Here is an 18,507-nt window from a genome sequence, read left to right as displayed (position 1 = left end):
AGCCCGCTCGCGCCGTGAGAGTCAGAAAGTCCATATGAGCAGGGCTTTGAATTCCGTGTATTTGCCGTCCGCTGGGGGAGACTGTATGAACTCCTCAACCTGGGCCGCTGTGTTCTGGTCGAGGGAGCTCACCACGTCGTAGTAACGTGTGTCCTCCGAGGTTATCTGCCGAACGTGGAATTGGGCTTCTGCTTGCTGGAACCAAAGGTGAGGTCGCAGCGTCCAGAAGCTTTGCAGTTTCAACGAAACTGCATTAATAGATGCGGCGTCGTTCATCTTCGGCCCAGATATCGTTTGGGCCGTCGGGGTCACCAATTGTAGCTGTTTTCTACACGCAGCGCTGAAATAACGACACGGAGTCGGTTTACTGCAGTTAAAAAAAGATTTTATTCGAACGTCGCGGCCTCGCTTTAAAGCCTCCCTGATCCCGCGCTCCCCGGGCGCGGATGGTGTAGGGGGCACGTATGCACAGTCCCGCGCAGGCTTTTCCCTTTGTTGGTGAAGCAGGCTTGGCGCCCCTTTGGGACTGGCCTTTAGGCCGGCGCGCTGGCTATTTGTGAGACGGTTCGAGTGCGCTAAGAAGTGGGTCGCCACAATCCCATCTTTAATAACACCGTCTTCAAAGGAATTTCGTGATGTCAGAGCCTCCAATCCATTTCTGATGTATGCCACTATGGGGATATTCGCAACCCCCCGTTCCTCCAGTGCTACAGAAGTGGTCTCCTGACTCTTTGAGACCTTCCGATACTTTCATCTACGTCTTCAGTTTCTGACATTCCTTGGGATACTTCATGGCGAGGTCTCCCCCGTCTATTACTTGTGTTTTCCGGCAGCCCAGGACTCTCTGCCACTTGGTAGAGCTCTGCTCCATTCTCAGTTTCCTTAGAGCCCAGGATCCCTTCGTGGTGCAGCTGCAAACCTGCCTGTTCACAGAGAGATCCCTGGATATCACCTGCATCTGCATGAGAACTGTGGGAAGTCTCTTCCTCAATTATAGGGGAGTCAGCAAAGGGAGCATATGCCACACACCCATTTCAGCATCCTCTGAATCCATATGCCCTTCATGGGCGGTGGTGGGTCTTCTCTTTCCTGCTGCTGATCCTTCAGACTCTCTCATGGCGAATAGATAATACTCACTCCTCAAGTCCAGCAGACGGAACCACGACGCACCATTCAGGCAAGCGAGCGTGTCCACGATTTTTGGGACTGTATAGTGTTGGGGAACTGTTCCCCTGTCCAGAATCCGATCGCCCTCACCCATCCGTACCTTCCAATTCTTCCTCCTGGACACTACTATTGGAGACGTATAAGGGCTTTTGGACTCAGTAAAGATCCCAGCTTCCTTCAACATCCGCAGGTGCTGCCGGGCGTCCTCCCTTTCCACAGGTGCCAGTCACCGCGACCTTTCTCTGAGCGGGGTGTCCTCTGTCACCCGGATAGAGTGGAGAGGGCTCTTGAAACAACCCACATAAAAACCCGTCAGTAGAAAAGATATCATGCAGCTCCAACTTCTTCTCTATCAACCTCCTTTTCCAACCTCCATGGATCAGCTTTCCCTTTCCTGGAGAGGGCTGCTGCCGGCATGTCTCACAGGAACTCTAGACATTACCATCACCGGAAAGTGCTGTGCCATTGACATCGCCCGCCGGAAGGTGACCTCCCGCTCCGAAGTAGCTGTCATCGTGTTCACCTGTACAACCGAGGGCATCTGCAGCTCAGGCATCACCAGTACCCCAGCAGGTAAGCCTGAATCCTCTTCGTGGTCTTCTGGAGCTCAAGCTCCGAGGAGTGACCGTGGTTCACACTCCGGCCTGAAGTTAGTGTCCCTCTAACTCTGTCCAAGTAACAGAGTTATAACCGACGAGACAACTTGGTTCACAAGTATGCAACTAAATCGCTGAGTCATTCCTTTACATCAAACTGAAACGAAGGCAGTCAACACATTACACTAATTACACTAACTTTCACTAACACTTCCACTTCCACTCAAACTTTGCCCTTCGCTAAAGATGGACCGAATATGGCGAAATAGTTCCCACTACTGAAAACAAGTATGTCTCTAATAACATTTAAACCTCTGTATGAAACACCTCTCTATCCTCTGCTGGAAGAGAATAACAGATTATCCGCGATAACCTGAAAAGTTCCACGTTCGGCAAATTCCTGGTGAAACCCTGTGCATCGGCTCCGCTGCAATTACATACATTTCTTATGGGGTGCAGGACTGGTACGATACTCAAATCTGGCCAATGTTATATAATAATGCATCATGACCTTTCCCATCAGTGAAAGTTCATATTCGGATTGTACTGAACTCCACATGATCAATCTGTCGGCCTATCTTCATTGATGTTTGAACTTTCATCTCGTATTTTTATTTTCTTTAAATTAGCGCTCTCGAGAACCCGGTCACTCTTTGTGAATATACCAGCCCTGCTCACCCATGAAAGGTAATCAGCCCCTACCTCAATATTGACCGCTGCCTGACCGTCAATATCCATTTGACAAACTGATCAGTTTCATCCCAGAATTGACGACCTGCCACTGCGACGTCAGTCTAGACACAGTGAAATGCTCTTCTTACATTCAGTTCTGACAATCGAATTCATAAGTACATCAAGGTGCTGCATCAGGAAAAATAGTCAAAGCTGTGTTGTATTTACAGTGTAAGTTCAAATGCAGTTCGGAGTGTTGAATATGTAAATACGACGGTCTACCTCAATGTCCACAACGCTGCCTATTTAGTTCAATTGCAAAAAGAAAGCCATTGTTGATACAAATGTAATGAATGAAGACGCTCTGTCACTTTGAGCTTTGCTCCAATTCGAGTGCCATGTGCACGGTGAATGACAAAGTCTATGGAGCCTAAGAATAGAGAGCATAAACAACAACAATCATGAAACGTGAGGTGAGCCTGAAACAATTTCGAAACAACATTCACTGATTTCTCGAATCTTCATTAGAGATTTTGCAATTTCGCATCGAAACTATCGACACGTCATCACAATTGGGATTTTACTTGAATTACATCATGTTTATTTTTACCCCAGCTCTTCGAAGACACGTCAGCTTCTATAGTATTGAATATTCAGTGTGCTGGAGCGAGTATAAATTGATCAGCTCAGAGTTTCTTCAGCGACATCACGGGGAGCTGGAAGACAGGCAGAATCTCAAACAGCATGTTTGAAACAATTTATCGTGTGAAAAAGATATATTACTTGATCATTGCCGTTACTGGTGTCCCAGGTAAGAACTTACGCGAACTGAGATTTGCGGTTCGGTGTGTGTGGTCTGTTGACTCGTTCAATTATCGGCAGCGTTGTGATGGCGGTGTATCAGTGAGTGTGGTGCAGACATTTTGACAAATTTTTGTGTTTGTTCAGAATTTCCCTTGTAGTTTAGTCCATGGCCTCGCCTGACACTAGACCGGATGTTGTGCCGGTGTTCCGGCAGATGTATTACTTTTTGTGGATTCCTGACAAGCAGTTTGAAGTAATCAATGCAAAGCCGCTGACGATGTAAAATCCGATAACTCAGTGCGTTCGGCTCCTTTTCGGGCGATTTGTTGTAATTTCATATCAATAGAGCAACATGCTTTCAATTAAACGTTAATGGTTTTGCGCCTTGTTTCATGAAATTGCTGCAAGTTTGAAGGCGACGCTGGAAGTGACAGACCGGTGAGATATAAGGGAAAGCGTTAAACACCGCTTGTGATTTCAAACTTCAAACCAGAGGGCATTCGTGTGCGTCTCAGTGTATCAGGGTCTGTTTCCACACCTTATCAGTGAAGTGAAGACGGAATTAAGAGCCAACTCAGCAGTGTGCGATGAAGTTCAGACGTGGTAAGGAACATGTGAAACCGCTAAAAGCGGCTGATGTTTTGAAGTACCTATATTCTTTTCCCTTCGGAAATTGAATGGTTTAACCACCAACATGCAAAATACCCGGACGATCCAGTGGGTCATGCAAGATCTGTAAAAGCGAAAATTAAAACTTTCTGATTGGATTCCATGGGATCGTGTGAAGAAACCGCGGCCAAAGGCAGTTGCAGAGTTCAAAAGAAGCGAGCCAAGCGAGCCTTCTGTGCGCAAATGGGAACCGGAAGTCGAGGATGAGAGGAAGACATGCGAAACGGGGGAAATAAACTTGCTTTGATCTTCGTAAATGGACAGAGGCGGAGGAAGCGGGGCCTTTTACAGTATGGGGACAGTGTTAATACAAAGGTGACAGGAACGCGGCTGTGAACTTCGCCGATAAAATTGCCACGTTATCCAGGCTTTACACGTCAGCCGAAAAGCTGATGGTTTGAGTACAAAATTGATTTTCGAAAACGCCCTCGGTAACGAGTTGACAATTATTCCTTCCCAAACACTGCTCATTCTCCGGTACCGAACACTGTACACTTTCACCTGGCGTGCATGCGTGTGAGGCAATTGCTCCGCCCGCCTTACACAATTTAAACCTCTGGAACCGAGTTGTCTGAAAAGGTTTATTGCTCTCTATTTCAGGCTTATCTCTGCCCTGAGACCCATGGACCGGCGAGACAGTAATTCACTCATTCTTTTTATTGCTCTCCCAGTGAATTTAGTGGCGGTAGTGATCTTGTCCAGAGGAAAGTGTGGCCTCTCTACTTGCACCACTCGCTACCTGGTGTCCATGGCATCGGCGGATCTACTAACCATCATCTTTGAGGTCCTACTTTGGAGGATCAGTCATTATTTCTTCCCCGGGAGTTTCCTGGACATTACCCCCGTGTGCAGTGCGATCTCTGCCCTGGGATTTGCAGCCATGGACTGTTCGGTCTGGTTTACCGTCACGTTTACGTTTGATCGGTTTGTCGCCATCTCTTGCCAGAAGCGGAAAGCAAAGTATTGTACCGGGAGAACTGCGGCTGTGGTTCTGACAACAACCGGCGTTCTGCTCTGTTTTAAAAATGTACCCTACTTCTTTAGATTTCACCCTGTGAAAGTGATTGGCAATATACCCTGGGAATGTATTACAAAGCCAGGCTACTATGCGGATCGCGGCTGGCTGGGTTATAGATGGCTTTCCACCGTTCTAACGCCGTTACTCCCGTTCGCTTTAATATTATTGTTCAAAGCTCTGACAGTCAGACATATTTTGGTGACTAGTCGCGTCCGTAAGGGGCTGAGGGGTCAGACCAAGGCGGAGAACCGCAGTGACCCGGAGATGGAGAGCCGGAGGAGGTCTGTGATATTACTTCTCACCATCTCCGGAAGCTTCATCATCCTGTGGTCGGTGAATGTTGCTGAATTCCTTTTTGACACCATTGCCGGACTGAACCCAATTAATTACAACGATTCGGAATATATCCTTCAAAACACCGGATACATGATGCTGACATTAAGTTGTTGCACAAACACTTTTATTTATGGGGTGACTCAGTCCAAGTTCAGAGAGCAGTTCGTCAGCGCGGCGAAATATCCGCTCACGTCAATTATTCTATTGATTAATAAATAAAATATCTAAGTGCTTCTCAGAGGCGGTCGCAGAGTTTTCCATCTTGACACTACAGAACTAGCGGTCATCGGTGTGCATGACAGTGAGGAGAGACGCGGCACAAGAACATATCTTAAGAATTCTCTGCATTTCCAATACTTCCTGTGAACCCCATTTGTTCCATGACGTCTATACCTGTTATACATGTAACCGTCAGTTTCGGCTGGCGTTAGTCTCGGGCAGACAGTCTCTGGCCCCGTCAAACGTGGGTTATCTGAAGTGAAAATATTTTTGTTTGTGTGGATGGTGCGTAACTGGTTCTACCGTCACAAATCAGAACCACGAATTAAAAGGCAGTGCACCATATGCTATTAAACGATTTAGCTTTATAATTTTTATCTTTTTCTATAGGGTTTGTAAAGAAAACAAAAGCAAGGCCCATTTTAATGAAACAGTCCAATGTGCACATGTTGGAGTTCACGGTTTCCCTTCCGCTGGCCCTCCATCGATTTTCACAGACTTAGTCGACTCCCGACCAAAATCCAAGTCCATTCCGTCCTGCTTGCTACGAGCTTTCCTTTCAGACCTCTGCTCCATTCAGACGTCTGCCGAAGAAAAGACCTAGATCACCTGCTACTCAGCACACAACAAAAAAATTCTCTTCATTGGACGGCGCACATTCCAAAGCCCCCGGTGTCTCTAGCCATACACCAAACACTGCTACAGAGAAACCATTACATTAGCAGTGAAACCTTTCTTAGGTGTTACATGCACATCCATCTTATCCTTATATAGCGCGTCAATGTCTCCGAAAAACCAACGTTTCCCTAACGATGTCAGCATCAGCATAGCATTTTATTTTGACAGGAGAACAAAAGCACTTTACTTCTGGATGTGTATCCCCTAAGGTACATCTCACTTTAGCTATCGCTTCTCACTTTGCAGCGTGAATTCTAACAAATTATGATCGCTTGCCCAAAAGAGTTCCATTACATAAAGCATTCTAATCAATCCCTGTTCATTCATTGGGGCAAGGAAAAGAGGGGACAGAGATTGGTGGGAGAGAGGAGGTCGAGGGGAGAGAACGAGAATGAAGAGGGCGAGGGGGAAGAGAGAGGAGAGACATGGATAGAGAAATTGAGAGCGAGGGGGAATGTCATTCAGTGAGACATAAGGGGCGAAATGCAAGGCGGAGAGAGTCGGGTGGGAAGTGAGATGAACATGGGAGAGAGAACGAGGAAGGAAGAGACGGGTAGATAGAGAACTGCAGAGAGAGGATCCGGAGAGAGACGACTGGGGAGGGAGAGTCGAATGAGTGACGCAAGGAGAGAGGGGCGGAAGAGAAAGAGAGTTGCGATGAGGGGGTCGTGGGAAGAGAGGGCCACCGGGGACTGAGAGGCAGGGAGGAGAATTGAGTTTCGGGGCAAAGAAAGGTGGGGAGAGAGAGAGTGAGAGAGACGTGAAGAGATGGGTGGGGAGAGAGAGACAGAGTAGTGAGAATGGGGAAAAAGTGTCTGGGGAGAAGCTGAAGAGGAAGAAGGACTGGGTTGTGCGGAGTATGTGAGAGACAGTTGGAGAAAAAGTGAAGCGGGAGACTGCGGTGCGAGTGCTGGGAGCAAGAGAGAGCCGGGGTAAGGACTGGAGTATAGACAATGGGCGGAGAGTGACTGAAAAATAAGAGTGTTACTGGAATAGGAAATACATACTATTTGGGAGAGAGATTCGTTGGGGAGAAGAAGTGGGGCAAGACGGGCTAGAGAGGCCATCAAGGAGTGAAGGATTTGGAAGATCGTGCAGAGAAAGAGTGAGAGGAAGGGTGGCAGAGTGAGAGAGAAAGAGAGAGAACGAAAGAGAGAGAGAGAGAGAGAGAATAATGATGAGAGAGATGGACTGAAGGCTACAGACAGAGAAAGTGTTAAGAGGCAAACTAGATCAGAGAGACGAGAGAAACGTGAGGGCAAGAGGGGAGACCGAAAGAGGAATAATGGAGAAAGACTGGGAGAGTCTGGAGAGGATAGCAATGGCTGAGGCAGAGAGAAATAGGGAGAGATTGAAAAAGAAGGGGATATTGACACAGAGAGAAAGGGGAAGAAAGAAAGTGTGGAGAGACAGATCATCTGGGAGAAAGAAAGACTGAGTTGCGGAGAAGAGAGACTGGAGAGAACATGTTGGTGTGGAGTGATACGGACGGGACAGTGAGAGACCGATGGGAGAGAGGGCTGTGGGTGCAGGGAGAAATGGGGTGATGAGAGAGTTTTGAGATGGGGAGGGTGATCGAAGTGGTGAAAGTTGGCTGAGGAGCGAGCGAGAGCGGGGAGAGACTGGGCCAGAGAGAGTGGTGAGAAAGAGTGACTGCAGGGATAGACTTTGGACCTTGAGAGGATGGGGAGGGGAGAAAGAGACTGGCGGAGAGTGAGCGGGTGTGTCGGGAGATAACGGCTGATAGTTGGGGCGAAAGAGAGACAGGGATTGGACAAGAGACGTGGGAGTGAGAGAGAGCATACTGGAGGGGTGGGGGAAGTCTTTGATGAGGGAGGAAAGGGAAGTATGTGCCAGAGTAACGGCTTTATACGATGACAGGTTGGAGGACTTTCATTTTCGAAAGTCATTCTGGAACTACAGCTCCACAATTATACAGTCCTCGGAAATATTCAACTCTTTCCGTCTCCGTGACCACCTCTCTTCTCGTCTCCATGATCTCACTCCTCTCCACTCCTTATCCAGAATCGCCCAAGCTCGAAACTGTCTTCGCGATAATCATCCTTCCCACTGGCGGCGTCAGACATTTTTCTTGCTGGTTCTACAGTGGGGCTGAATTATTCAATGATGGTGCTAAGGGATGGCAATGTGTATTCGCAAGGCCAGACGTGTGGCGTTCAAAAGTCAGTTTCAATTATTAAGTGCCTATTATATATTCAGCTGTTAATTAACAAAAAAGTGACAATTGATAGATCTAGTATAGAAGTGAACTGTGACAGTGTCAACAACACCGGGACAACCCCGATCGCACACAACATAAACAAACAAACCAACAGCGCACAATATGAATCACGCTCCAATCCCGCAATTAGCGTCAAATGCGTGTTTTTCAACTGAAAAACACAACTCTAACCCACAAGGTCCACTGCTATTCGCATTGCATAGACAGACAGTGGCAAAAGATACACCGTTATTAAAGACAAATAAGGCAAGCAACAGATGCAGGGCTTTACCACTAGTTGGACAAATCGTATTTTAACCATGCAATACCTCAATTAATTTGGCTACTGAATTTAAAACAAAAATCAACAGAATCACCGTTTGGAAGTCTAAGCAAAACTAATAGGTTTAATAGCAGTAAAAGTAACATTCTAGCATTTGCAGGAAACATAAGTACTATGGGGCATCCACCACAAAATAATATTTGTAATCAGCATTAGTCTCGGCCCAAAATTTAAAGAAATCAACTGCAATCACCATTGATGTTTTCAGAGAAGCACACTCCGTCTGTTGCTGTGATTGGTGGCGAAAGCATCAATGATTTGCTGGATACCAAGTGTTTTGGTCTTCCGGCTGTTCATGGCCAACAGGGCCAAGCTGCTGTTCCGAGCATCGCCGCTGCTATCCCTTAATAGTTTTTGAGGCAACTGAGGCAAGAGAAACTCTTTTTGCACAAGGTAGATGACACAGGCAGTCAGTAATATGCAGATTAGTTTGTATAAATCTATAAATGCATCGCGGTAGCATCTCATTAGAGCTAGAAATTCCACTGTGTCATTTACCGTCTGTCCTTGCTTTTGTTTTGTTTCCGGCAGCCGCCGAACCTGATGTAGCTCTGCAGTCAGGTTCACTTCAGTCACTCTATAGTATTGGGCCACTGGCCAAAGACAATTCTTGTCTAGGAAGAGCTTGTGTTTGGGATTCAATGCTGACACTCCAGTCAGAACACCCCCAGTCTCATTTGAGAACCGTCTTTTCATTTCAATCAGATGTCTGTCTATAACTGGATAGAAACAGTGCTTGCAAAGGTCATCAGAGGATGAGACAGGTGTGCGTTCGGTTTGGGCCTCAACAACAAAATCATGTAGCCGGCGGGATGGCTGGGCCTATCTCCTTTCATGTCACCTTAAATCAATGTTTCTTTAGTTCATGGTTGCTTAACCCGACACTGGTAAGTCTGCAGAGAGATCACTATATTTTAGTGGGGGTCAGTGATGGGCCCGCATTACTAATGTCGTCATCAGCATGATCAGCAGGGACATTGTCAGTGTGTGCAGTAATTGTTCTGGAAAGGCAGCGATAACATCAGTGCTGTCGCTGAGGTTATTACAAAATAAAACAAACTATTTTCTGTGTCAAAATGACGTCTCTATTTGAACGACGAAGCTCCGCCTGTGATCGTACTGCAATCAGTTTGTGTCCTTTGTGCCTGCTTGGTTCCTTTTTCCAGCTGTGGCTGTCCAGGAAGTGACAGAGATGGGGGTTCGGCTGTTGGGTCCAGAAATGTTGAAAATGCAAAATCCTCTGGTTCTTTATTTCTCAATTATTGGAACAACGGACTCATTTATATATGTTTTCAAAATCATTCGAAATTTGAACTTCTTTCCATTTTACAAAAATAAATACCACGTGAGCCTGTAATGGCGAACAGCAGCGCGTTGACTAAATATCTTCTCGAATATTGTTAATCTCATCGCTGATGCACAATAAGCCTTTCTTGCTTTTCTACACAAACATGTAGGAACAGCGAAGCAGACACACACCTTGCAAAATATTCAGAAAATGTGTTTCAACCTGTTAAATGTCTGCTTAGTAGGACACGGGATACATTCAAACATACTTGAAATATTCCTCATGGCACGAAACCGCAGAAAAGTGCAGTATCCAGCGTAAAGCTGCACACACCATTACACAGTAAGTGAATCAGTAACAATACTTTTCCATTCCCCGATCGGGCCACAACTCCAGCCAATGAATACAACTGGCACATGTTTATGAACCTCCGATTCAGTTTCTGCTGATCCGCACAAGCGTCCAGATTTAAATTTGAATGGATAGGTCATAGAAATTAACGTCAGAGGACTTCAGTGTAAATGCACCGTATTCTGTTTAGTCTTATAGATGACAATCTGTGTCCGGAAGTTGAGAATTGACAGAAAGCTGGACAAGAAGGATATTTCCTCCTCCTGCTGGTTTAACCTGTTACCTTCTACAGTTTGTGCCTATTCATTTGGTTGTGTTTCACTTTATTGCTCATCTGCGGAGACCTGGCCTCTTTATTAGTTTCCTTGGAGTGTTTTCTCTCAGTCAAGCAATATTTACAAATTATGACAAAATGTGTTTGGAAAAAAAGTCTTATGTGATTGTACGCAAACATATAACTGAGCGTATTTAGTAATTCTGCAAGTGCCAAACTGTAAGGGGTTAACTTCATCTCATCTGGTCTGTGATTAATCGGACAAGTGATGTGCAATATTTTTTTCTTGTTGTTCTACACCACCTGCTTGAAACAACAAAAAATATACACATTTATTCCCAGCATACAGCACATTTTTCCCAAAGATTTAAGAAAACCTACCTTATATTTACATGTATAGAGGGTATGTTAACAATTATATTTACTATTCTATTCTTGGTATGAGACATCAGTGAAAAACATGTTGGTTGTGTAAAGGTGTTAGTGATAAAGACTATACATTCTTGGTGGTTCAGATTATCTGACCCGACTGAACACATCTATAACTGATTTCGTGAATGAGGATTTTTATCCGCGATCCCACTGAACAATTTCCGGATTTCTTTTTATGCGGACAGACTAAGTAAAAGTGTGTAACAAGACTTGCAAATAAAGGACGCCGAATTTAATTTATACATCCGAAAATATAAATGTGCTCGTGTCTCGATATATAAACACGGCCCAATGTGATGATAGAGTAAATAAAGAGTGAATATCTCTCGTTAACAACCGGGTCAATCCTAATATCAGTACAACAATAATAACAAAAGCCGAGGTTCAATGACTTTACGTTCGCCTGATGCTCGGGTACTCGTTGGTACATGGATAGATCATCCTTCTCCTTTGAACTGTAGAACCTGTAAACCGAGTCCATAACGATAAGTTGCATGGAAGTTCTATTCACATCACATAGCTATCTCCTGCTGTACAGGGTACTAAAAATGACATTATTGATTGCACGTTTGAGGTATTGATTCTCCAGTCTGTAATTTGCTGCGTCATCAGCATTTTATTTGTTGCAAGGGAGCCGGCTTTGGCAAACAAAGAGTTAACCTGTATGTTCAGATACTCACTGACCGTGTAGACAGTGATGATAGGGTATCGGCCCAAACTTTGTGATTGTGCGGAGGGGCAGTTTTGTAAAGAACAATGTTATTATTTGTTATGTCCTTATGGTCAGACATCATCTTTTCGCTGTGTCCATCATGAGACTGCGAGCAATGAAATTACCAGTATTTTCAGAGATGGTTCTGAATAAGCAGTGATATGTTCTGTGAGAGATGGTGGGACCGAATGAGCTGTGATAATAGCATTGCAATATTGAGGGAACTGGACAAGTAGTGACATTATCTATGTGGCCGGTGGTATGTCAGATTAAGCACTGACCAGGTTGGTCAGTGATGTGCCTGTATAGCTCTGACAGTTCTGTTCACTGCAGTAGTGGATCCCTTTGAAGCAGGGAAATAACCCAGTTGTCTTCTCACAGCTCAGGAAGGGAATCAAATTATCTGTCTCCCAAATGTATCCTTCTCAGTCTATCTGTCTAAATGTCCATTTATCGATCTAATATCGATTCATATCCGTCCATTGGCGATAAACTGAAAATATTTTTCTTTAAAATAGGCACGGAGACTATTTTTATGGAATATTCAGAATCACAACCAGAAAACAGATACCAGCAATGATTATGAAAATCGTGCAAAAAACTCTAGGACCCTTTATTTAAAAATATTATAAACATTAATTCGTTAGGCACTTCCGGTGGCGGGCTTTTCGTGCTCCACATAGTGGCAGCTCGTACACCTTTCGTCCCCTGGTGCCATCCAGAACTCACCCGTGGCTCCAAGTAACAGTCTGCATGTGACAGTGGCAACACCCTAGTACACCGCGTCGACAGGCGGGCTAAACCAGTTGAGTGTAGCCAGGAAACTTCAACCCCAGTAAGATAGGGAGGTGGCTACCCCGGCATGCGAAACCAGTTCCTGGAGTGGACGGATGAGATCAACTAAAAGATGATAAAATTATGTTCTCTGTGCATCTAATGAGATAATTTACTGAAAAGCACAATTGTGCTTCAACGCAATCAATCAATGTTATTAACAACCTGCCTTCGCTTTGCAAACGGTAAGGGAAGAAGAATGTTTTTTTTTACAAAGTAGTAAAAGACCAAGTGGCTAACAATTAATTAGAATATGTAACTGAAAAATCTTCAATGGAGAATACAGAATAATCTACCCTTCTCAACATGTCAGTGCAGAATTCATACTCACCAATTTCTTTTAGTTGGTTACTAGTTCCTGGATTGATGTTAGCATTTCAGTTTGCCATCAGATGCATTCTTCCTCACTGAATTATGTTTCAATTATGTACACCACCATGCTGACGAAGCAGGTTTGCCTGATAGATCTATCACTAAGCCAAACACGATTACTAGTCAAGGGATGCATCGCTGTAATTAATCTGCATCTCTTAACCAAAACATAGTGTAATTTTCATACCACAATGCCCAAAATCCATTCTGAAGACTTTGTCTCATTCACGGATTCACAATGTAAAGCATTCATTTCAAACAATGATACTTCAATGAAATGAGAAGTCAATACACTTTCTGTGCATGCCGGTGATACATGTCAGTTTTACATTCATTTCATTCGATCACAATGAAGAGAAACTAAAGGAAGGTAATGATGTGGAAAGTAAAATGCAACAGGCACCTTACTTTAGCCCTATTGTCCCATGAAAATTTAATAGTAAGTTATTGTTAATGATTCACTGGCACTGAACCGAAGGAAAAACATTTCCACTTTGACATATATTTGAATGAAATAAGCGCTCTGCAAATGACCTTGTCAAAGAGCAAGGCAGTAATCATAGAAGAATAAATAATTACATATATTAAGAGTGTGCTGATCATTTGTATTGAGAAGTTTGTAACCTATAATTCAGCATAGCCTCCAGCGTTCTAAATCTAAAAAAAGCATAATAGTTCAAAAGATATTTTGTTTTGGATATTCTAAAACAAGACATGATTAGCAAATTACTGTGGTATTCTCAACTTATTCGACCATAAATCCGAGCTGTAAATCTTACCGCAGGATATTGAGTAGGGATACAGTCAAGTTCGAGACTCCTCAGGACAGACTTTCCTTTTCAAATCTGGACAGCTGTTTCAAAATATCCGGAGGTGCAATGGCAATAAAATCTTTCATTCCTTTTGACAGCTCGACGGATACAAAGGTTCATTCCTTTCGTCATTGTGCTAAGTGTCTATACAGTGCGGTGATGCATTCCTATTTATCCTAAGACACTTGCACTGATAACACTACACCTTCTAGCACAGCAGGCTAGCTTGAAATACTCATAATTTTTTTCGAAAAAGCTTGCTTAGTTGAGACTACGCTGAGAGATTTGATTTATTTCTGATTCGTGAACTGGAAATCCACAAAGGTTTGGTTGTTTCTAATGTTTACTCTTGGGAAGTGTACAGGGAATGATGTGCCAAGCCACTAAGCTCTTGGCTTGAATTCAAGGCCTCTGTAGACACCAGTTTCTCCCAGATATGGTTGGTGGGGGGGGGGGGGGAGCGTGGTATTCCTTTTGTATGCAGAATGAGCAGAGAACATGGAGAGAAGTACAAGCTGTTTGATGAGAGAGGAAGCTGCGGGAGACAGTGAGGGAAGTGTCTCAGAAGAAGGGCTTTCATACAGCAATTCTCTGAACCTCAGTAAGAGAACAATCTGCCAGTCATTGGTGGTTCAGTAGAAACAGTCTCACTCAAAACTGTCACCTTCTCCAGCCATAATTAGAAGCTCAAACCTGAAGAGACAATACACTGGCTGTCACCTTCCTAAGTGAGATTCTCCAATGCCAGAGAAGCAAGAATGGAATCTGTGAATAGCTTTGTGCCAGCTTCGTCACTGTGCAGGGTGATCAGACCACAACTCTGCAGATGTCACATTAAAGCTCCAGATGCCAATCGGGCATCCACCAACCCCTTGCTTAATGGGTTTCGTCTATGGCATATGAAAGTCTGGGAACCCCCGATCTCGGTGTACCTTGACCAAAAGGAATAAACAGCCTCTTGGTGACCAGACAGTGCACGACCAATCAGAGAATTGACACAAATAAATGATGGTGCCTGGAGCTGTCGAGATGGCAGTATTCTATAATGGTCTGCTGCAGTCTGCAGCTGAACCACCACAACTAACCAAAAAGCAGTTATGGGAGTTCAAGGGTTAATGCCTACAACATGGTCTGCAACACAGGAATTCCTGCACACACAAATGCCAGTGGCTACCAGACAAAATTGTGAACTGGCAAACAACTGTTGAGCTGCAACATAGATTGTACTCACCACACCACCCAGGAGGACCTCTGCAATACACAGCAGAAGAAAAAGGGGGAAAGTTTAATGGGAACATGAGGGGAAACTTTTTCACTCAGTATGTTCTGTGAGTGTGGAACGAGCCGCCAGCACAAGAGAGACATGAAACCTCAATCTGAACATTTAAGAGAAGGTTGGATGGGTACATGGATGGTAGAGGTATGGAGGGCGATGGTCCTGGTGTAGGTCGCTGGGAGTAGACAGCTTAAATTGTGCGGCCCCCCTAGATGGGCTGAAGGGTCTGTTTCTGTGCTGCACTTTTTGCTAATTCTATAGTTCGATATCTGCTGTGTGCCTCACAGGCTTCCCTTTACTGGGGTTCAGCTTTTCTTAACCAGCTCCCCGTCAAGCAGCTGGACGCTAAGAAAAAGTGGTGGGGAGGGTGTGGGTTCAGAAGCAGAACGGGAACAAGAAGAAAGAGAAACAGAAGCAGCATGCTTGGCCAGGTTGAATGCTCATCCATTTCAGTACCAATTCATCCAACTGCAGCAGTAAAACACATCCTCATTCACTATTCTGTAAAAACGTATTTAGCTGCAACGTGAAATACAAGCCAACACAAAATAAGTATTGCAATGCGGTTTTATCAATCCAATCTTGGCAAGTGAATAAGAACATTTTTTCATCCTTAGTGTCTTTACCTAAGTGGATGGCGACAGAATAGCTCCATTGGTCAGCTCGAGCGGACGGAGGCCAACAAAACAAGTTAGTCACCTAAAATCTAACTTACTTATCCAAAGAAAAGTAAGAAGGTAGAAATCAAAATTGTCATGACAGGAGTCGTCCTCAGTAAGTAATACAGACGCACTTAAGTGGAGACTGAATAGAGTTTGTGAGGAAGGAAATTCATCTGTCTGCTGATGGAGACATCTCCCTCTCCCTTATTAGGGAGAGAGAGGACCTGCGATATGTCGAAAACTGGGTGAAACCCGAAGTCTTTGGTTTAACTGCAAGTCTGTGTGTTTGCTATAGCTTTGCTCACACTTGACAGCTTGGTGGCGACTGCTTGGTGGTCGGTGGGGAGGGGGGATTATTACTTGCAAATGCTTATGCATGGGAAGGGGGACTTTGGGGTTCTCATGTTTAACTCGTTCATTCTTTGGCGCACTTCTTTGTTTTGGTGGATGTTTACAAACATAAAGCTTTTCAGGATGTATATTGTATACATTTCTCTGACATTTCATTGGACCTTTCAAACTTGGATGGGATTATTGAAGCAAGTTGGGAGGAGATTCATGCAGAGCAAAATCAGCGGTAGGGCTGGCTGGGCTGAATGTAAGGAACTTTAGTGAAGGAGACTGTAAATGGCTTTGGTGTGCAATTGTGGGTCTGGAAGGCTGTCTCTGAACTGTATTCTCCTGTCGAGATTGGCATCATTTCTAATGTGAAGGGCTCCTGATTATCCTGTGAGGCTTGGATATCCTTTCTCATAATGACAAGACAACTGGCAGAATGACAATGGTGGGATAATGAATGCAGTCTTTACTGCACAATGCCACTGCTGCTCCCTGCACATGACAGTCCAGCTACCCCAGCACTGTGAACGAGATGAGATTGCTGTATTGTTACAACATCCTGTCATTTCTCTGGAACATTATTATTCCCACCATACTGGCAACATCCTGAGTTTAGACAGTGGAAATGGGAGCTTCCACATCAACACACGTACACTTGGTTGGAGTCTGCCTTTGCTGCGGGATCGGGATCTGAGTTATCAGCTGCGAGGCACTGGGTCTTCATCCCAAAATGAAGTTACTCAGCACTTCTGTGAAGCAGTGGATGGGCTCCAATCTCTTTGCAAGGCTAATGTGGATTCCTCCATGCTCTTTGACATTGCTCGCATGTTTCCTGGAATCAAGAATTTCACCTTTTTAACCTTCTTATCCACGAAAGTGATTACTTAACTCCTGTTTTCTCGAACCTTTCTGTAACCGACTGAATAATTCGTACATCCGCAGCCCAAGGTGCAGGCTGCATGCCCAGAGTCACTCCACATGCAAAGGTACACCGCTGACCCCATCTCTAAATAATGCTCTCGATTTGATTACAGACTGAGTGAGTCGGTGCCATCATTTCAATTCCTTTCCATCACCACTTTACTAGAGTGTGATTCCTGGCCAGCTGAAATGGACCCCACAGGAGTAGCAAAGTTTTGAGGGACACGGGCGAATGTAAAAGATGTATTTTTCTGTTTAGAAATTGGTAAAATAGTTATACATTTGGTAAAACAGGAGAAATTGTGGATCAAGTGAGAAGTAGAATTCGAGAAGGGTTCGGCATTTAGCCGAAGATTAACCATTGACCCAATAGGTTAGTCCCACTAACATGAAGCAGCGCCACTCTGTGAGGACATGTGATGCAATGACTCAGCCATTCTAACTACTGCTCCTTGTCTAATGTCCCGGACAGAATGAGAGGGAATGAATTATTCCGCTTTCTACAAGACTATTTGAATACTGTTCCTGTCATTGTTGAATTGTGTGCAACCTATGAACAATAGATTCAAGACTTAATACATGTGCAAATGTGCTACTGAGTGTATGGATGCTAGTTATAAACCTGGTTGACAGACGGTGGTCAATAGGACGATGGTTAATGCGACAGTGGTGCACAAAGGATATCTGATGCAAACACGTGGAAATCTGCAGATGCTGAAAATTCAAGTAACACACACAGAATGCCGGTGGAACGCAGCAGGCCCGGCAGCATCTATAGAAGGAAGCACAGTCGACTTTTCGGGACGAGATCCTTCGTCAGGACTAACTGAAAGAGGAGATAGTGAGAGATTTGAAAGAGGGAGTGGGAGGAGAGATCCGACATGACAGGAGAAGAAAGGATGGGGAGGGGATAAAGCTCAGAGCTGGAAAGTTGATTGGCAAAAGGGATTCCAGGCTGTAGAAGGGAGAGGATTATGGGACGGGAGGCTGGACAGTAGGAAAGGGGGAGTGGAGCCCCGGAGGAAGATGGAGAGCAGGCAGGGAATATTGTTTGAGGGACAGCGAGAAAGAAAAGAGAGAAAGAAAAATAAGGGGGGGGGAATAAATGAATAAACAAACAAATAAATGAATAGATAGATAGATAGATAGATAGATAATTAAGTAGATAGATAGATTAACGAATGAATGAATGAATGAATGAATAAGGGATGGGGTAAGAAGGGGAGGAGGGGCATTAACGATGTAAGAGAAGTGAATCTTCATGACATCAAGTTGGAGACTACCCTGATGGAATATAAGGTGTTGTTCCTCCAACCTGAATGTGGCCTCATCTTGACAGTAGAGACATATCTGTCTGGATAGACATATCAGAATGGGACGTGGAATTAAAATGTATGGCCACTGCGGGATCCTGCTTCCTCTGGCGGACAGAGCATTGGTGTTCACTGAAACGGTCTCCCAGTCTGCGTCAGTTCTCACCAATGTATAAAAGGCTGCACTGGAAGCACCCC

The sequence above is a fragment of the Hemitrygon akajei genome, unplaced genomic scaffold (assembly GCF_048418815.1).
Source record: "Hemitrygon akajei unplaced genomic scaffold, sHemAka1.3 Scf000062, whole genome shotgun sequence".
In the NCBI taxonomy this organism is placed as follows: Eukaryota; Metazoa; Chordata; class Chondrichthyes; order Myliobatiformes; family Dasyatidae; genus Hemitrygon; species Hemitrygon akajei.
This window is presented reverse-complemented; position numbering follows the sequence as displayed.